The sequence below is a fragment of the Melitaea cinxia genome, chromosome 25 (assembly GCF_905220565.1).
Source record: "Melitaea cinxia chromosome 25, ilMelCinx1.1, whole genome shotgun sequence".
Lineage (NCBI taxonomy): Eukaryota > Metazoa > Arthropoda > Insecta > Lepidoptera > Nymphalidae > Melitaea > Melitaea cinxia.
This window is the reverse complement of record NC_059418.1, coordinates 2521272-2532998: the sequence shown is the minus strand read 5'-3', so window position 1 is coordinate 2532998 and position 11727 is coordinate 2521272.

Below are 11727 nucleotides of genomic sequence, written 5' to 3'. Positions count from 1 at the left end.
GGGATAACCTGTTAGAAATGCGGTATTGTAGACCAACCCTGTTAACGACTATTTCGTGCGAGTTATCGTGCACGCATCGTAACCCCAAAGACACACTGTAGTCGCGGTGACTAGATACACCAACACCTGTGTCTATTACACAGACGACCGTGACGACGAAGCGAAGGCAGCGGAAACTTCTAGAAAAGACATCCTCGAGTACAGTAGGATGGCGATTCACCACAGGGATGCCGCCGTCATTGAGGGTGTGCTCGAAATGTTAAAACTTATTGGAGTGTGAAGACAACACTACATAATTAATATATTTATAAAGTAGAAAATTTGGCTAAACAATTAAAAGAGAGTGGTGAAAAGATAAGTGATACAGCAATAATGACAAAAATATTAAGTACATTACCGTCAAAGTATCGCTCTTTGCGTCAGGCATGGTTGTCATTAGACCCACACGCACAAGCTATACAGAACCTAACAGCAAGATTATTGGATGGCAATTTTAACAAATGAAGAAGAATCTGAGAGTGCTTTAGTAGCTGTGAAACATACTAGAGAGCAAAACAACTCCAAAAATGAAAACAAGTTCTACGTCCGGCCAACATAATCAGCATAGATTTGTACGTTATAATTGTAACAAAAGAGGGCATTTTGCAAGAGATTGTCGTGCCCCAAAGAAATCTGAGAGGGTTTCCTCTCAAGGGCAAAAGTTGCTAGCATTTAGCGCCGAACAATGTTTACGATCGGCACGGCTGCTTTGGTGAATACTTGTGTCGTGGCTCCTTTTGGGCCGTCCGACACAAGTATTCACCAAAGAAGCCGTGCCCGGAGAAAACTTGCGTCAGACGGAAGGTGAGGGGCTTGCGCTTGCGGCACATCCACCGCTCAAGGACCGAGCGCAAGGCAGCCGTTAGGCATGTGCTATACGGCTGCTCCGCTAAGTCCTCCCCCCACCTCCGCATTAATTTTTCTTGCCCCATCCGGTGCACCCGTAAAATTCCGTCAACGTGGGGTTCTCACCGAGAGCCCTCTTACCCGAGATGTACAAGTAGGTCTCGGCAAGGAGCTCCCACGGGGGGGTCGCCGGCTAGAGCAGGAGCTGCAGCCCACGATACCGTACGGTACCCTCGGATCACCCTCACTGCAATGATCCTCTGCACCGACTGCAATGCGGCCTTATTCCTCGCAGTAAGGCGACCCGCCCAAACCGAGGCACCGTACGTCGCCATACTCCGGCAGAATTCATGTAGTATCCCAGCTGATAGTAATGTAATTTTAAATAAAAATGTTAATAAGTGTGCTATTGATTTTCCATAAAGGGAAGCAGTTAGCCTTAATGTTTTTATCAACTGTATCTAGGACCTAATATTTCTTACGCTTTGAACATTGTTAGTAGATATATAAATAATCCCAGTAGAGATCATGTAAATGCTGTGAAAATAATTACTCGATATTTAAACACAGGAGCTTTGTCTCACTTATAATTGTAATAGAAAATTAATAGGCTATTCTGATTCTGATTTTGCTTCAGATATTAACTGATTAGAGAAAATCTAATACTGGGTATATTTTTATGATGAATGGTGGACCTGTAACTTGGGCTAGCAGAAAACAAAATACTGTGGCATTATCAACTACAGAATCTAAATATATGGCTGCAAGTGAAGCTGCCAAAGAAATTTTATGGCTTAGACAATAATTAATCAATGTTGATGAACCACAGTCGGTGGTGACTTTATGTATTGAAAACCAGAGTGCTATTAAACTCATTCATAATCCTGTATACCATAGAAAGACAAAGCACATAGATATAAAGTATAATTTCATAAGAGAAACGGTAGAACTAAATATAATTAACATTAAATATGGTCGAATCAATTTGCAGATTTTCTAACAAAGACGTTACCTTCTGGTAAATTTACTTATATAAGAGATCAAGTATTTAATATATATAATCTGTTCTATTTTTGTTTGTTAAATGCTTGCATAAGTTACTAGTAACCTGTAGTATGTTATGAAGCAATGCAAAGTCTTATATTGTATAAAAACTTGTTTCTTCAGCTCCTCTATTTTTCCTCGATCCTTTTCATCCTTGCTATAGGAGTCTCCTTCAGCAGGCAGTTGAGCTGAAGATGGCCCCTTTCGCCGCACTTGTAGCACACGACTCCAGAGCTTTTCTTCGTAGGAGCCTTAACCTCCTTGATTTCCTCAAAGACCTCGCAGATCTCATGGGTCTGCCGTATGTCATGGCGAACAGCCTCGACCTCCAAAGCATGCGCCAATGCTTCCTTTAACGAGGTATGGTGACGAAGCCTCACTAAAGAGGAAAGAAACAAATTTAAGGGACACGACGAGAGTAAAAAGGTTGTTCGACAGTTGAAAAATAAGGATAAAGAAGATGCCATTGGTTTAGTCGGGGCCATGTTAACGGCAGTTTTTGATTTTGAAAAGGTAATGACTTGTCCACACGGAAACATTAGTATTTTCTACTATAAGCGAAAATTATCTTGTTTTAATTTCACCGTATTTGATATGGGTAAGAAGAAAGGAACTTGTTATATGTGGGATGAGTCAATTGGAAAAAGAGGAGCGAACGAAGTTAGCAGTTGCTTATTTCATTTTATTGAACAAAAAGGCATAATTGGCCAGATGGGCTAAAAACGAAAAACTTTATGAAGTGTGCAATATGACTAAATTTTTTGACTTCAAGAGCCAAGTAAATAATAAAGTGTGACAAAAAAAATATTCAGGACGTTAAAGTTAGTTGGAATAATATAAAGGAGATTCACATAGACCGCAATGATGCTAATAAAATATAAGTACAACTTATACCAAATTGAGTCCGACGTTCTTGTTATTCGTGGCAACACAAGAAAATATTTACAACCAGAGGTCAAACGCGCATATTCTCAACCACTAAAAATTCCATTTCAAAAATATAAAGATTTGTTAAACAGGTGCAAAAGTGGAATAATACCCAAAGCGTACTCCTCATATACTTTGAATCATTACTAGGGATGTATACGATGCATCGATGTTTACAAAACATCGATGTATCGTTTATAAACATCGATGTTAACATCGATGTTTTTATGAACGATATATCGACGATACATCGGTGACTACATCTCATACAAACATCGCTCACTCGACATCGTTTCATTCTGTTCGCGGGAGTTTTGCTGTCAACACGTATCGCACGTATACGTACTTAATTAATCGCTCATTGTTTTCATTTTTGTCCTTTTGGAGACATTATTTTGTTTATAGCTTTCATAATAACTATATTTGTTTGACTGCTTAATATAGACGCCATGTTGCGTAACCATAGCGCTTGTGCTTGCGGGACGGACGCAGCGCCAGCGGCCGGCCGGCGATTATGTGTGCGTAAATAGGGGGCGTAATGAATATATACCAGATATAAAATACTTCTGATTATTTGGGAAAAATGTTTACTTGTGTATATCGAATTTTATTTATATTTCTTTTTACTTAAGTAGCTTTATATTAAAATGGATGGATTTGTATGTTTGTATATTCTAGAGTAAAAGTTATTTATTTATTAGGTATATTTTCATTAATTTTCCATTTTTTGTAATAACTTTTTTTGAATACAGTAGGTTTATACTGCACGTTTATTCTGAAATTAAATTTCAAAACTGTGTTATTGCTTTTTTACAGAAAACACAATGCCATCCAGTTAATTAAAAAGTAAAAACATGAATTATTTTACCAAAACTAGTGACAAAGAAGCTGTGTAAGATATGTAATAAAATTTTAAAAACATCAGGTAATACGACTAATCTTCGTGGTCATTTAGAAAATTTACATTCACAGCAATTGCAAGATTTAGAAGTACCTTGCAAGAAACAAAAAAGAAAAAGTAATATTACTGATTTTATCGCTACTACGCAGCCTGATGATAATGATAATAAATTCGACCTTCCTTCGACATCAAACAGTAATATAAACACCAATCCTTCGATCACTTCAAGCAACATGAAAGCTATAGATTTGCCACAAAATGCAGTTGCGAGTACATCGTCTGACATTGTAGTTGGGAGTTTAAAGAAAAATACACAGCCAAATGTTGGTGATTTTATAAACACTATAAAAAGTATATCGATACAGGATGGAGCTAAATCAAAAAAAAATCACTGAAGCCATTGTAAATTTTATAATTATGGATAATAAACCATTTTCCACTGTAGAAGGTAAAGGCTTCTTACAACTAGTGAAAGAAGTGTGTCCATTGTACAAAGTATCAAGTCGGGAGACAATAAAAACTAGGATGAGGCAATGAGTCAAATTTTTAAAACATACATAAAGAACACGGAAAACTACTGCATCACCTATGACATTTGGACAGAAATGATGCAAACTAAATAAAAAACAAAAAAAAACAAAAATCTTTTTTACGCAGAGTCGAATATTAAATGCATGCGTATGAATTTGACTAGTAAGTAAGGCAAACGCCCTCTTTCGCAGTTTAACAAAAAACCTACGCACTTATCGTCGAAATTTATGCGTAATCGCATTAATTACCATCACTATTTAGAAAAATTATTATTCACACGTTCATAATTCAGTATATATATATATATATATATATATATATATATATATATATATATATATATATATATATAGGACACGATCATGGCATTGCATGCACTTGTCTAGTTCAGTTGCGTTAAGGAGAACTGTTAAAGTGGTTTACGATGTCCGAATCCGATAATGGCTTTGATTATAAACCAAGTACTAGTTTTGGAACAAAACGAAAACAATTTAAATATTCGCAAACTTATAAAAAGGAGTGGGAATTACGACCAGAGTATTCTAATTGGCTAAAAGGAAGCCTTAAGGGAAAAAAATATGCATATTGCCATTGTTGCAAAAACGATATTAATATATCTTCTGGTACCGACGCTGTTAACAAGCATGCTGCTTCACAACTCCATATCAAAAACGTCAAAACTTTAGTGGTTCAACCTAAGATGACTGCTTTTGTGAATCGAAAAGTGATTCAATTCAAACATCAAGTGAGAGAAGGTATTTTTTTAACATGACACCTGCTTAAGTATTATTTCTGAGCAATTTAATTGTTGCTGTTAGGGTTCCGTACCCAGGCATTTTAGAATAACATGTAAAATTTGTTGTAGAATATTTAAAATGATTAGTTCCACTAAATTTGTTTCTTATTAGTAGGCTTGCTTGTAACTGGTGGTACTGGTAGATTTCATTAACATTCATAAAGATCCTTTGTTGATACTATTTTGAATTAAAAAAAAATATTTTGATTTTTTCAAAGGGTAAATCGGGAACCCTATTATTATATTATGCTACTTACTATTACTATGACTCCACTGTCCGTTCGTCTGTCACCATGCTGTATCTCATGAACCGTGATATATTTCTGTAGCCTCTATAACAACAATTAGTAAATGTTTTTTTTTAATAAAATCAATATTTAAGGGGGGCTCTCATACAAGAAACGTGATTTTTTTTTTGCTAGACGCTTGAAATATTCATTCGCTGCTCATAGAATATTTACATATAAACATTAAAAATAAATAAAATTGAAATAAATATTTAAGGGTACTTACAATAAACGTGTTTCTTTTTTGTTAGTGTCTTATGTTGTATATAATATAATGATACGGAACCCGTCTCACACTTGGCCGGTTTTTCAAAGTTATATTGATTTACTGAATTGTATTTTTTTTTACAGCTGAAATTCGGATTGCTGCCTATGTCGCTGAACACAACTTGCCATATGCGATAACTGACCATTTAGGGAAATTAATAGAAACAGTTTGTTCAGATTCGAAAATAGCGGAATCTATAAAGTGTTCCCGTCCCAGGATTCAGGTAGTTCTGAATAATATAATCGGACAAGAAAGCTTTCATATACTTTGTGAAGATATTCGACAAACTAAGTTCTCTTTGATAATTGACGAGTCCACAGATAGGAGTACCACTAAACATCTTTGCTTAGTAGTCAGGCATGTTAAAAATAATCATGTAAGTGATAATTTTTTCGGACTTATCCCTATAGTGAATGCAGATGCCACTACATCACACAAAAGTATTGTGGATTTCTTTAAACGATATAGTATTCCATATCGACTAAATCTCATAGGTTTTGCATCTGATGGTGCAAGTGTTATGATGGGACGTAATCATTCAGTGATGACTTTATTAACCCGTTTCAAGGCAAAGGGAACATTTGTACCACCATGTTTATCGAAATAAAAAGATCAATAAAATATCCCAAAACACTTTTTTTTTACGTTGGCAACATAAGTACATCAGTGTCACACATTTGACTTGAAAATTTGACAGCTGACAATTCGACTTTTTTCTGTACGTTGTGTTTATATTTGAAAAGTGGAAACATTTTGAATATTGAAAGAAATCGAAGAGAATCTCTCGAATCTGCTACTAGCGAAAGGTATTTATTTTACTTATTGGTTTTATTTATGTTCAGTCTATCATATATATTAGTGTTAGACTCCTGATATAAGTATAAAAGCTTGTAAGTAATTGTTACTGTATTTTTTATTTCGATTCCACATCTGGTTCCTAAAATTAGATTTTTTTTTTTGTTCCACATTTTAGTTTTTTGTAACATGATTTTATTAAGGTGGGTTGTATATTCCCTCTGCCCATCGGTTACTTCGGTGTTTTCGGAATTGATTTTCGGTTTTTGCTTTTGCGATATCTTGCTATTCTTTTACAGATGAGCCAAAAAAAAATTAAGACTTTGAGATAGAAGAGATTTTAGATGAGCTATTTGGGTTACCCGATAATCCAGAATTATCAGACGATGATGTTGGGTCAGAGGAAGAAGAACAATTTAGTACAGCTAGACTTGAAAGTATATTGGCAAGACTAGATGATGATGAGACTAATAACCCAGAGGTGCAAATTAATCAACGCAATATATGTAGGAGCCCGTCTCCAAGTTCTTCCAGGACTAATCACGTAATTCCACCACCACTCCCCTTACCACCTATTTTACCCGCCAATTCTGATACAAGAACCTTATCGCCTGAAAGACCCTTGTTGCCAGTAATTAACGACTCGAGTTCAGATTTGGATTAGTCTGATGCTGATGAAGAAGAGTGGACAAAAGTAAACTGGACATTTCGACTGGATCCGCAAGTGTTTGATGAGACCCCTGTATTGCCAAAGCGACGCGACGGTTCAATAACAGAACAAAACCTGTTCGATTTTTTGAAAGCTACTTTACGCAGCAAGTTTACGAGTTGAAACAAATAAATATGCCGAACAACAAAATATTGAAGCATGGACACCATTGACGCAACAATAGCTAAAAGCTTTTATAGGCATATTGATAATAAACCATATTGTTCGAAGGAGCACAGCTGTTCAATAGATTGCCGGCCGATATTAAAGAATGCGATAACGTGAATACATTTAAAAATAAGCTTAAGAAATATGTATGTACACACTGTAACTTCTAATACTCTAGAGGTAACTTTATTGTGTTAAGGCGTGTCCAAACATAGCGCGGCAATCGTGAGCGGCATGCCGCGCGCGATTTCCGCGCTGTGTTTGGACGGCCGCCGCGCACGAATGCCGCGTGTTGCTGCCGCGCGCGAACGAGGTTGCCGCGCGCGTAGTGTTCGTTCGTCAGTGAAGGTGTGTGGACGTAAACGATGGATAACGAAACGGCAATTCGACTTATTGAAATATATGGTTCATTTAATGCATTATGGGACACCAGGCGCAAAGAATATCATAACAATAATTTAAGAGAAGACATGTGGGATGAAATCGCAAAAAATTTCGAGCAACCGAAAGCAGTTCTAAAAACCAAAATGAAAAGTCTTTTAAGCTCATACAGAAGGGAGAGAAACAGAGAAAAAACGAGTAACATTACTGGTTCGGGTAAGTTTAATCTTTTATTTAATGATATTGATGAAATGACAATAAGTACTCCTACAGCAAACAATAACAAAATGAAGTACTTGTAACAAAAGATTCTATTCTACTTACATATAGGTATCTAAGTTAAATGTATACTGTGGTATATGTAGTTCTTGGAATTTACGTAACCGAGTGAGCTTTATTTGTGGTTACGTCGTGTACATGTATAATTGTGTAAGTGTGCGTGCCTGTCGGAGCCTAGGTGAGAGCGGTCAGGCGCATGCATTGCGCTCGCTCACATAATGATAGTAATATGGTTCGTACGCAGTTCGCACGTTTGTAATGCTCAACTAAGTATAGTACGTTTTTTCATGCACGACCCAAAATATAAATAAATATGGCAAACCGATTGAGTTTGACATTTCTTAGAGCGCAAAATCATTGAATGAATGTTTTTAATAAATCAATGAATTAATGCAATTACGTAGATTGAATAATTTTCGAAATACGTATAATCATCATCGAAATATTTTGGTTAAAATATGTGACCGTTGTAAAATATGTTTAACGGTCTGATCAGCTGGTAAACTAGACTGATGGTCGTGAGTTTATACACACATGTTTAGGAAAGTATTTCTCACAAGCAGATGGATATAACAGAATTGACACTTTTATTGTTACAGATAGAAACAAGGCCTACAAGTCTAAATGGTTTGCCTACGAATCTTTCCACTTTTTGCATGATAGGGGTAATCCTATTGACACAGTGGTAAGTACGCTAATTTCATACATACATTCATGTATAACCATACTAATATTATAAATGCGAAAGTGTGTTTGTTGGTTTGTCCTTCAATCACGCCGCAACAGAGTTACGGATCGACGTGATTTTTTGCATAGGTATAGCTGAGGACCTGGAGAGTGGCATAGGCTACTTTTTATCCCGGAAAATTAAAGAGTTCCCGAGGGATTTTAAAAAATAAATTCACGCGGACGAAGTCGCGGGCGTCATCTAGTTTCTCATAACGTAATTATTTAATATCTATCTTGCCAAATAATCGACCCGTTTGCCATAAAATGTTCTGCCAAAAAATTACGAATATCGGTTGGAGTGCCACCTATACATTCGTTCGGTGTTAAAGTAACTGATTCATTCATTGAGTTATTAGAGGTTGTTATTGAAGAGCTGTTTCGAAGAAAATTATGCAAGTGAACAGCAGCTAGAACTACCTTTTTAGCTGATGTTGGGTTTAACATAATTGCATTTCTCAGTACTCTAAATTTAGACGCCAAAATACCAAAAGCATTTTCAGGCTGTGTGAACTTGGCACCCGACTTTGGAAAAAATGTTTTTTTTTGGATTCATTTAATAGATATTGGTTTGTAGTTGATAGTAGTGACAACAACTTTTTTTGTAGTTGTACAAAAAAAAATTTTTTTGGCACCAAAAAATATTGCATCCCCCCACATTTAAAATAAAAATTTTTTTTCTTCGATTCTTATAGAGGAACGTTAAAAGATGATTGTAGTGCATTTTGTTTTGTTTTTAGTAAGCTAGAAAAAAAATAATTAAAAATATAAAAAATAATAAATTGCGAGCAATTATCGTCATGAATTTTACCTCTATAAAATCAATTTGAAAGCCTCAATAATAACAATTACAGGTTAATTGAACGATAATTTCCGTAGCGATTTATAGTCATCATTTTTTTATTTTGTGATAGAATTAATATGACATACTCGTAATATATAACAGTATCAGATGCAGTGAAAGTAAGAAAACCAGTGATTCAGTGCGAGCCAGTTACCGATGGATGGTCTTCACAATTACTGCATACGTCTAAAATGATTGAGGGACCTCTATAGAGGTTTGAGTGAAAAGATTTTCGTTTTGTAGTTGAGTAAAAATTACAGAAAATTGAAGTGAGATCCGCGGAAGTACGAAAACTTCGACTTCGACTGATTCGATGCGAGCCAGTTACCGATGGATGATCTTCACAATTACTACAAACGTCATAAATCATTAAGGGACCTCTAAAGAGGTTTTTAATTAAAAGACTTTCGTTTGTAGTTGAATAGAACTTACAGAAAATTGAAGTGAGATCCGCGGGAGTACGAAAACTTCGACGTCGACTGATTCGATGCGAGCCAGTTACCGATGGATGATCTTTACAATTTTTACAAACGTCATAAATCCTTGAGGGACCTCCAAAGAGGTTTGTAGTGAAAAGACTTTTGTTTTTAGTTGAATAGAACTTACAGAAAATTGAAGTTAAAACCGCAGAAGAACGAAAATTTCGACTTCGACTGATTCGGTGCGAGCCAGATACCGGTGGATGACCTTCACAATTACTTCGAACGTCATATATCATTGAGGGACCTCCAAAGAGGTTGGTAGTGAAAAAACTTTCGTTTGTCGTTGAATAGAACTTACAGAAAATTGAAGTTAAAACCGCGGAAGTACGAAAATTTCGACTTCGACTGATTCGATGCGAGCCAGTTACCGATGGATGATCTTCACAATTACTACAAACGTGTAAAATGGTTAAGGAACCTTCAAAGAGGTTTGTAGTGAAGAAATTTTCGTTTGTAGTAGGATAAAAGTTAAGCTATTTGAAATGAGAGCCGCGGAAGTACGAAAATTTCGTCTTCGACTGATTCGGTGCGAGCCAATTACCGATGGATGGTATTTACGATTACTACAAACGTCATAAATCATTGAGGGACCTCCAAAGAGGTTTGTAGTGAAAAGACTTTTATTTATAGTTGAATAGAACTTACAGAAAATTGAAGTTAAAACCGCGGAAGAACGAAAATTTCGACTTCGACTGATTCGGTGCGAGCCAGATACCGGTGGATGATCTTCACAATTACTTCGAACGTCATAAATCATTGAGGGACCTCCAAAAAGGTTTGTTGTGAAAAAACTTTCGTTTGTAGTTGAATAGAACTTACAGAAAATTGAAGTTAAAACCGCGGAAGTGCGAAAATTTCGACTTCGACTGATTCGATGCGAGCCAGTTACCGATGGATGGTCTTCACAATTACTACAAACGTGTAAAATGGTTGAGGAACCTTCAAAGAGGTTTGTAGTGAAAAGACTTTTGTTTGTAGTTGAATAAAACTTACTGAAAATTGAAGAGACAGACGAGGAAGTACGAAAATATCGATTTCTACATGTTCCGTGTGAGCCATTACATATGGATTGTCTTTACGGTTACTACAAGCGTCATAAATGATTAAAGAATCTCCAAAGAGGTATGTAGTGAAAAGACTTTTATTTGTAGTTGAATAGAACTTACAGAAAATTGAAGGTAAAACCGCGGAAGAACGAAAATTTCGACTTCGACTGATTCGGTGCGAGCCAGATACCGGTGGATGATCTTCACAATTACTTCGAACGTCATAAATCATTGAGGGACCTCCAAAGAGGTTTGTAGTGAAAAAACTTTCGTTTGTAGTTGAATAGAACTTACAGAAAATTGAAGTTAAAACCGCGGAAGTGCGAAAATTTCGACTTCGACTGATTCGATGCGAGCCAGTTACCGATGGATGGTCTTCACAATTACTACAAACGTGTAAAATGGTTGAGGAACCTTCAAAGAGGTTTGTAGTGAAAAGACTTTTGTTTGTAGTTGAATAAAACTTACTGAAAATTGAAGAGACAGACGAGGAAGTACGAAAATATCGATTTCTACATGTTCCGTGTGAGCCATTACATATGGATTGTCTTTACGGTTACTACAAGCGTCATAAATGATTAAGGAACCTCCAAAGAGGTATGTAGTGAAAAGACTTTTGTTTGTAGTTGAATAGAACTTACAGAAAATTGAAGTTAAA